Source organism: Herpailurus yagouaroundi, unplaced genomic scaffold (assembly GCF_014898765.1).
Source record: "Herpailurus yagouaroundi ecotype Mexico unplaced genomic scaffold, PumYag 195, whole genome shotgun sequence".
Classification (NCBI taxonomy): Eukaryota; Metazoa; Chordata; class Mammalia; order Carnivora; family Felidae; genus Herpailurus; species Herpailurus yagouaroundi.
In genome coordinates, this window is record NW_024412426.1 from 16000745 (window position 1) to 16011056 (window position 10312).

Genomic DNA, 10312 nt, shown 5'->3' on the forward strand with positions numbered 1-10312 from the left:
GCCTGTAGTTTGATTTGTTCATATCTGTTTTTTTAAGTTTATTACTTTTGTGTGTGTGTGTGTGTGTGTGTGTGTGTGTGTGTGTGAGAGAGAGAGAGAGAGAGAGAGAGAGAGAGAGAGAGAGAGAGAGAGAGGCAGGCAGGTGAGGGGCAGAGAGAGAGAGGGGGAAAGAGAGAATCCCAAGCAGGCTCCACACTGACAGTTCAGAGGCTGAAGCGGGGCTTGAACCCACAATGGGTGAGATCATGACCTGAGCCAAAATCAAGAGTCCAACACTTAGCCAACTGAGCCATCCAGGTGCCCCACCTCCTTTCATGTCTGTCTATAAATGTGTCTCGTGTATTAGGCATTCATAATTATTTTTGAATTAAAAAAAATCTAGCTTCTTTAATATCTTTTTAAGAGTGACAAGGTACTATGTGTATTACGGTACCCAGTGTATATATGATTCCAAAGTTTGTTTAGTTTTTCTTCTATTGTGCAAAAGTTTCTTTCTCTGCCACATCAACCCATTGACTTTGTTCTGTTATATGCAATTAACCCATTTCCTGTCCATGGAAGTTCATTTAAATATTCACATGGCTTAAATATTCACATCCGCTCTCCAGACTAAACACACAGAGTCCTTTAACCCTGTAAAGGTCTTGTGCTGATTTTCAAACCCTTTTCTCTCCTGCCTCCCTTTCTCTTGAAAACTACTGGTTTGCCTTGTTCCCCCTTATAGTGTGGGGCTTGGTCAGTTGGGTATCACAGCAACCCAAGGAAGAAAAGATGAACCAGTTAACAAGAAATGTTTAGCTGCTGAAAAAGAAACTTGATCCAACGTTATAAAATGTTTATCGATCACTTTTTCGAAACTGATTTCATGTCTGCCCAATTAAACCTAATTGAGGCCTCTCATCTGCCAAGCCAAGTACACCTTCCATCAGATTTTGAGCATCAACTCGGTGTGTATATAGGTGGGAAAAGTTGAAACTAATTCTCTGTTCTTAATCGCTCCTAATACATGTTGGTCCCCAATAAATGTGATACCGAATAATTATAATAAGATTATATGGAATCTAAGACATGGTAATTAATGAAGAAGTATTTGAACTGTCAGTGGTGTCTTGAGCCCTAAAGGGAAAAATAATAACCTGACAATATAAGTGAAATATGAGATCAACCAATTAATTAGGAGAATAATTTGATCTGGTGCTCTGAAAGTAGGCCAATTAAAATGCATTGTTGTTATTTAACATTAAGTAAGGTGCTAGATCCTGAACACAGTTGGAAAGTAGACCTTATTCCTACCCTCAGGGAACTTAAAGCTAATTTAACAGTTGCATATAAAAGGGCAAAGGAATGGGAGGGGTGGTGTTGACTTGATTTACTTACTGGACCTCCTTCTCTGGCATTGGGTTGAGGCTCAGAAGAGCTGTTACCACCCCTGTGCTCTTCTGACCTTCTCCTCCCTCCTTCTTCTAGCTGTTCTTGGAGTGTGGGAGGAATCCCTTTGAGTTCACTAGAGTTCAGAAGAAATGGGTTAAAAAAAAAAAACTTCCCAGAAAATACTAAGTTTTCTATAGTTGAGCTAGTTAGTGGAAAAGAAGAACCCAGATATTGTTAGTGCCTTTGATAATTCATTAGGAACAATTAGTTGGCTACTAATGAAACAACAGAAGCAACAATACAAAAAAAACTGAAATCATTTTGCCTTCTAGCATACTTAAGGGAATGCATGTGTCTACCCTCAACTTTAATGAGGGTGCAAAAGATAAAGCACAACGTAGCCCATTAACTGTGCATTTAACTTTAATGAAGGCTGATCTCTGCAATAAATAATAATAAGTGTATTTATAATTTGCAAAAAAATCCTTGAAACTTTTTTAAGCCTATTCCTTGTGAAAGACTGAGGTTTCATGCTCTCCCCTCCAACACCTTGTGTACAGTGTCGGATGATTAATATTTTGATGTCATAATGCTGTCCCTGAAAAGAGAATCTTCCATTCCTTCCATCTCACTAGAAGGAAACATAGAATGCCCTCCTCTCCCCCTTTCCTTCTCTCTCTCTCTCCCCTTCTCTCTTTCTTCTTCTTCTTCTTCTTCTTCTTCTTCTTCTTCTTCTTCTTCCTTCTTTCTTTCTCTCTCTCTCTCTCTCCCCCTCCCTCCCTCCGTCCTTCCCTCCCTCCCTCCTGGAATACCTGTTTCCCTTTGGGGTGCCCTTTGAACTGCCTCTGTAACAATTCAAGTAGGTTGTGTTGAGATATTCATCTTCCTCTCTTCTCCTTGGGAACCACTGTGCCATTCATATAGAAGATGTTAGGGAGATCTGCCTCTGCCTAGATACCAACCATGGCTCTCAGACTCAAAGGAGACTCACACTAAGTTTTAGAGCTGACAAACATCATGCTTTCATTAAAGCACTCGGCAGGGTAATATGCCAAAATGGATGATAATTTGCTAAAATGTGTTGTAGGATGTTCAAGCACACTAAATTATTGTGCTTAAGGACAAAAGAGCTCTAAACTCATCTCCTAAGACTATTACCAATTCACCAAGCAACATTCACCAGCATCTACCTATATTCCACCTATGTATCCATGATTCTAGATTAAGAAGTACAAGGATTTGCCTAAAGCAACAGCACTGTCCACAGCTTGACTTGATTTCTTGATGCATATTTACATGAAAACAGAATGCTAATGGTAATAAAAACTCTGAGTAATTGTTCTTTCTTACTAAAGTTTACTAAAGCTAAGTGCTTTCCATGCATCATTTCATTAAATCCTCACAGCCTGTGAAGTAGACATCATAATTAATTCCCATTTTATAGAAATAAAGAAATTAAAGTCTAAAAATTAAGTAACATGGTAATTTGCAGAAGAAAACACTCAAATCCAAATCTGTCCAGAATGAGTTTTTCTTCTTTGAACTCTGTGCTTTATTGTCTCTTTGTAAATAACATGCCAGGGTATGAAGGCAGTAATCGTTGCTTGGGCATACATGGTTATGATAACTTACACATCATTGCTTTCTCTAATGTACACGTCAATATGCTTAGTCCTTTTGTCTACTGGTTTAGTCTCTCCTTATAATCTTTACATGCACTGTAGGCATACTTGATTATTGTAATAATTTTACAACAAATTACTGAAACCTAAAGGTGTTAAGCATCTACATGGTGCCCACTTTTTGTCCATTGTGTCCAGGGTCATATTTGTACTATGTTCCCAGTCATCTAATTAACTGAGATTACTTATGTAAAATTTTACTTTATTTTCCCCATCAGCCCAGTCTGAAGCAGTAAATTATACCTATACCTCTGCTCAGAAAGAAGAAATAGAAAAGAAAATGGTGTAGTTTTGTGTTGTTTTTTTTTTTTGACACTTGCAATGTATCACTTTCTTTGTCCTGAGGGCTAAAATAATATTTGAAATTGCAGCAAATTGTGATCTCAGGGCCAAATCTATCTTCTTCTGTAGAGTTTTCTACTCTTCCTTGAAATTCCTTGGTTTTCCATTTATTTAGTATTGCAGATTTAAAGTTTGGATCCCCTAAGTAATCTGTACAAAAGCCCCTTTCTACCTCAGTTCCCCAACCCAGCAACCATAAGCCACACACCCTCAGGGAAGCTTTGTTTGCTTGGTTTTCATCTGATGATCTTGAATTCTTAGCACTCAAAGGGGAAAGTCTAAGGCACAAATGCCATGGAACATGGAGGAAATTATCTGAGCGTTCCTTAGGCTAGTGAGGTAACAGTGTCTTCAGTTAATAATGGGTGAATTATCCAGTTCCTGCTTCCATTCCATGACACCGATGGTGGAGGGAAATTATGAAAGAATAATCATAAGGCCTTGATAACTGATGAAATGTGGAGGACAAGAGAGAAAGAGGTCAAGATGATGGAAACATTGCACTTAGGTAAGTGGGAGAATGATGATGTCATTAACGGAAGTGGAAAGTCAGAAGGAGGAGCCACAAGGGATGAAGGGAAGAGGGATAAGATAATGATGAATTAGCTAGAAAGTTGTTGAGTTGGAGACAATGCTGGAAAATTAAGTACTAAGTGTCTGGTGGGCAGTTTGAATGGTAGAAATAGATTTTAGGGAAAAGGTCCAGGTAGGAGATAAAAATGTGAAGGTCATGTGAAAATGAATGATGGGGCACCTGGGTGACTCAGTCGGTTGAGCGCCCCACTCTTGATTTTGGCTCAAGTCATGATCCTGTTATGCCTAGAATTCGTGATCCCCAAAGGTCACCAGGGAGCCGAGTCCGACGCAAAAGCAAAGAGCCTATTTATTCGAGCTAGCTTGAGCTCAATCCCCTACCTGCACCAAGGCAGCGGTGAGATGCCGGAGAGAGAGAGCGTGTTTCAAAAGCACAAAGGTTTTATAGGGGTCTAGGGGCAGTTGGGGGGGTGATGGTCATGGCCTTAGCCAATTGGCTGGGGAAGGATCAGAGTCCCGTTGTGCAGGTTGCCAGGCGTGGTTTGAACGGGAAGTTTGAAGGGTGAGTGGGAAGTTACTCAAGGGGAGGAGGCATGGTCTGAGGTTTGAGCGGGAATTTCTTTCTGCGGTTTTTCCGGAAAGGGGGCCATGTCGGGGACATAGTCACTCAAGATGGAGGACACAGAACAAAATGGAGTCGGCCGGTCTAGGTCCGCTCTTTCAATCCCGGCTCATGGAATCAAGCCCCATGTCAGGCTCAGTGCTGAGCATGGAGCCTGCTTGAGGTGCGCTCGCTGGCGCTCTCTCTCTCTCCCCCATCTCTCTCTCACACCTTCTGCCCCTCCCCCACTCACACTCATGTGCGCTATTTCTTTAAAATTAAAAAAAAAAGAATGATGTCTCTGGAGTAGAAAAGAGGAAAAAATGAGGCTTGAACCTTGAGAAATACCCTTGAACAAGTAGTCAACACAGAAAAGCCAATTAGGAAGTTAGAAAAAGAATGGACCATGCATGGGGAATAAATAGGGTGGTGCCACAGGGTGGGAGCCAAGATATGATAAAGTTTATTTGCTGATAGGACTGTGAGGACTCAATCAGATTAAATATTTTGAAGCAGTTCTTAAGTATCAAATGATATACCTGTTTTTTTACCTGTAAACTTGCTCTTTAAAGCCAACATTTGAGGAGGTAATAGAATGTTTTGAAAGGGATTGGCATCAGTACCTGTAAGACCTCTCCAAACAGCCACTCCCACCAGACCCTTTTACTGAGGAGGATACCTAGTTAGGACACTCGAGCAAAATAGATACCTTACAGCTGAATTTAACCATATAAAACGGCCATTTATTTTGTCATATAAAGATGGTCTTTTCATGTGTTCCATCCAACTTGAGCATGGTTTCCCAAACCTGCTCTGATGAGCTTGGTCACCTTTGAGCTTCCAGAAGTCGTTTTACCATCCGACCCAGATTTCTTCCCTAGGCCTCACCCTAGCTCCCCTGCTCATTCTACCTGGGGTCTTTTGAGGGCTGGAGAGGGGACATGATTGATCAGTGTTACGCAACTAAGGAGCCACAAGGCCTAGATTGAAAACCTGTTCTCCTAATTCCCACCCCATCCACTCTTTTTATCTCCCTTCTATACCCTTTCTCTGAACTAAGCCAGCATATTCCAGAATTCAGGACTGTGGAAAGTGATGACTCTGACTCTCTCTCTTTCCCTGATCTGAACACAGGAGAACATTTTCAATTGGTCTAACATACCAGGCACTCTCTTCCCACTACAGAGCAGGTAACCAGATTACCTGAAATCTGGGGCAGAAGAAGGCTTCCAATGTGTCATCATTCTGATTGACATGCAGACCCTCCTCCATGGTCTGGCGAGTTTTATGGTCAGAGTGAAGAAAAGGACAAAGGGAATTATTTCGATTATGCAAATCAACAACCCAATCCTGAACTTCCTTTTGTACACAGAGCCCGAGCATTTGCATGCCTGGTCAGTTGTTCAAATGACCAGATTTCACTTGGTCTCATTAACATGCATTCCTTAAAATGTATATTCGCTCAACTAATGTAATAGCTTGGTCTCTGCAAATGGAATTCCTCCCAAATGTGCAAGCGGCTATAAGTAGTCTAAAAAGTTTTAAATGCACAGTAAGTACCTTGTACATATAGCCTGTTGATCATTAATAGAAGTTCTACAAAACGGAAGTCAGCAGAGAAAACCATTAAAGAGCAAATAGGGCAATTAGGACCTGCCAGGCTGACTCTCCCTGTCACTCCACATGACTCCTGCCTCTTTGCCAACTCCGCAGCAGTTAGAGGAAGCTGACATATATTCTTGACACTCTGGTGTGGTTTCAGGGAAGGGAGATAATTCCAAGCCACATCTTTATATCCAGAACAACACATAAGAGGTTAAGATTATGCTTGATTGTTCAAAAAATTTAGCCTGGCCTTGTATCTGCCCCTCGAAATGATCTTTAGAGTTCTGACTTTATTTTTGCCTCTTCACTTTGGTTTCTCGTAACATTCACCCCTCCCCACCTCCATGGCTACTTTTCATAGATGCGATTTCATGATGAAAATTTGAAAATAATGTGGCAGAAAAGAACTGCCTTTCTTTTCTCAGAGACACATTAATAAAACACCTGTGAGCCATTTCATTTTAAATAACCAGAGAGAAAGATGCATATGTAGAGAGATTGATATAATGTTGGATACATTAAGATAAAATTATTGTACCATAGTTGTATTAAAAACTGTGTACAGTTCAAATTTGTATACATTTAATACATGTGATGCCTATTTTATTTAAAGCCACAGTCCTAGGAAGACCCAGCAATATATTTCAGAAAACTGAATGTTAATTTAAAAAAAGCTTATAATTTTGGCACCTGTGGGATACTTCAGAAAGTTAATTTTCTCCACAGACTATGGTAATTTTAACAAGAATATCCTAATATGACTCAGATGCTCAGGAACAACTTCCATGTATTGAAAATTGGGTTTGAAATAGGATTTTAGGCTGTCATTTTCATAAATGAGATTATATTTTGTACATGTAGTCTCATTTTTAATAATTTTTAAATCTGAAATTAATAAAAAAAACTCCACTGAAATTTTTTTAAGGGAAAAGCCACTGCTTACCTTCCTCTGATTGCTTCACTCCATAAAAACCCTCTTAGGGCTTCATATAGGAATTACATCTTTTCAGAGCCTTATTGCTATTATTTTGTTAATATAAAGATAACAAGACTAAGTATATAGATTTGCTATGGACTGGAAGTTGCCTAGCAAGTTTTCTGGCAAGTCATAGCTTGTTTCTAAAACCATCATAATTATTCTTTGTGGGATGTTGAGAGCTTGCTTTCCTATATGTGTTTATTAATAATTTAAACATTTTTATAACAATTAGTTATTTGTGGGCTTTGGACTGAGATCACTAGACTGCTAGGGCACTAGATGAATGGGCTCCATTCCTAAAGGTCAAGGTAGACCTGCCTCCATGTCAGTCACTGCTACAAGTGTTACAAGGATGCATCGAAGGTAATAACCAGGCTCGAGGAATAGAACATTTTTAGAGGATTGTTTTCTCTGTCTTTACCAGAACCTCATGCCTTTATTTTAGTGATGTATGTGAAATAAAGTGGCCAATATAGAGGACCTGTAAAGTATGTGTTGTTTCTTCCCTCATTTCTACTTCAAAATTCCTCCAAGGGGCTTCTCTCCGGATGGTCTAACGTCTTCCCGGGTTCTGGGCATACTGTTGGATGCATCACCTCAAACCATACTAAGCCTGTTTGTATATTATGCATGTATTTAATGCACCCAAATACCACATTAAATCACATTTGTTTGAGATTATAGAAGATTTATGGCTGAATATTTGAGATAACAACTTTTATAGATATTTAAACATTTATTTTTGCCTTTCACATTTGTTTTCAAATTTTGGAGGTGTTCTTTTGTTTTGTTTTTATTTTGGGATCTCAAATAATTTTGAAGTCATTGGGAAACCTGTAGGTCCTAGATACTGAGCCAAGAGGTCTTTCCTTCCGGTCTGCCTTAGAAGAAAAGTATCATTCCTGCTGAGCAAAACTAGGCCCTTCTCTTATGCCTTCAGTGCTAGCCCTGGCACCCACTTAAAGAATGTCTACCATGTGACCACATGACTAAAAGCAGTGGTAATGTAAAGTGAGAATTCCTATAGCAGAGGGAGAACAGAACTATCTTTTTTCAGGAAATGGCCTAGGATGACTTCACAGAGGAGGTGGCATTTATAGTGAGCCTCATGGATAAATTGGAATTGGCTACATGGAGACGGGTGGGGGCAAGGTGTGCATTCCAGACAACCAGCATTGGCAAAAAGCACAGCTTTCTCCAAGATCTTAGTCTCGAAAGTATCTGTACCTTCTTGACTGTCAAACACTCTAGAGACATGAGACCAATTTTATTTTCCTCCTACCTCTCAGATTGTTCTTTCTCTGGATGCCATTTTACTCCAAACCCCATGAAATTAGATGCTGTTCCCCAGTGACTATTCTTGTCTCGTTTTTTTCTTTCTCTTTATGTTCTCCTTTAGTCATCTGAAGCTTTCTCCAGATTATCAACAATTCACCCTAAGGACTCTCCCCTTCTCAATCTCCAGAGCCAAACTTTCTTCTAAACTAAAGGTATTTTGTTTTTTATTTCTGTTTTTGCATTTGCATGGTGAACATCTGCATGCATCCCAAATTAAGCATATCATTTCTTCCAGAAAAGTCTGCCCTTTGCTCTGTGCTCCTTATTCAGATTACTATGAGATTTTCTCAGGCATTTAGATCTAAAATTCTGAGTCATCTTTAACTCCCTGCCTCAGCCTACCACATCCAAACAGTTTATTGTCCTTTGCCTGACTCCTTTTTGTCTTTACTCCCTTCCCATCCCACTCGTGCCCCTAGTTGATTATTCATTCTCCTCTTACATAGATTATCACCTAGCCTCCTAACTAGTCTCTCTGTATCTATTCCCACTAGCACAGGCTACACACCTAAGTTACAAAATCCCCATTTCTGATTATATCTCTCCTCTATTAAGGATGTTAAGGACATTCACTATCTAACAAGTAAGGTTCAAAATGCTCTGGCCGTATTTGAGGTCTCTACTATCTATCTTTCCAATATTAAATCAAATATTCATTCCTTTGTTGCATCAGAACACTCATTTGCTGCTTGCCACAGGCACGTAGAAATTTTCAGTCTTCATCTTTTTGTCTAGAAAACCCTTGCCCCACACCCCCATGTCAAAATCTGATTTTTCCTTTAACACTCCACTAGAAGACTACCTCCTTCTTAGAGCTTCTCCTTATGCCTTGCTGTCCTTGCTATTATTTATTTCCCATCTCCCACAACTCCACGTCATATTGGAAAGGAATTCTCCCTCTTTTGAGTTTACACTTAATTTTTTCATTAGCAAACTCCACTGTGTTTTCTGTGTATAATCCTACAGCATTTTATCTCTTAGGGCAATTGATTCTGGAGACAGTCCTCCATAAATATCTGGTGGATGAATGAGTACAGCCTTTATAGATTTTTTTTTTCCTCTAACAAGTCTGCCTTCACATCTCTAAGTCAATTGAAAGAATATTATACGTGGAGTGAATTTATGTATGCTTGCAACAAGTTATTTTAGAGAATAATTTGAAAGGGTGCTTATTTCTGGTATGGAATTACAATTTTTTATATAACTCTAAAAAGAGAAATTAAACTGGTGATTGGATCATTTTTGTGATATCCTCTTACAGAATATTTGAGTTAAAATTTTGTATCATAAAACAGGGGATGAGCCAAGGACAATTAGCAACAACTATAATGATAATTTAATTATTTCATTGAGAATCAAATATGTGCCACATACTGGTCCATATGATATGTACACACTATTTCTATGCTTAGATTTTACAGATTTTCAAATTGAAGCCCAAAGAGATTGACTTCAATTGTCTAAGTACTCAAGATTACTATTTAAAATCCATAGTTAGGTCTTATCCTCTGGATTAAAATCAACTCCTCAAAAAATTTCTAGTTACTTAAACATCATACAGTTCCAGGTACCTCCCCTTTTCTCTAGTAAAACCTATTCCATTTTTGGTCAACCTGTGATTTGCCTCTGCTCTATTAGTGTGAAGTCATTGTTTCCTGACTATGCATTTGTGTGGTGGTTGTTCCCAAAGGTCTGAAGAAACAAAATTATCAATGCGTGAACAGTCAGGGATGTTCCTCGTGGTGGTTCATCTTCTGGTACAGTCTAGCAATGCCTGCATCTGAAAGTGATGTGCCCTTGCCCACAGATCTATGCAGCAGGCACAACTCTTCCTTTGATATTGGCATAATTTAATATAAC

At 39.2% G+C, this 10312-nt stretch overlaps 1 long non-coding RNA gene across 1 annotated transcript in view; it reads right to left on the minus strand.

Annotated features, from left to right (window-relative positions):
- The window catches only part of LOC121011900 (uncharacterized), a 10402-nt gene extending 6504 nt beyond the window's left edge, over positions 1–3898 (minus strand). The window contains exons 1-2 of the long non-coding RNA XR_005781846.1: positions 3604–3898; positions 1378–1493 (exon numbers count right to left, since the gene is read on the minus strand). This is a non-coding gene — a long non-coding RNA (uncharacterized LOC121011900). The remainder of the gene's footprint in view (positions 1–1377; positions 1494–3603) is intronic.
- Between the last annotated feature and the right edge of the window lie 6414 nt (positions 3899–10312).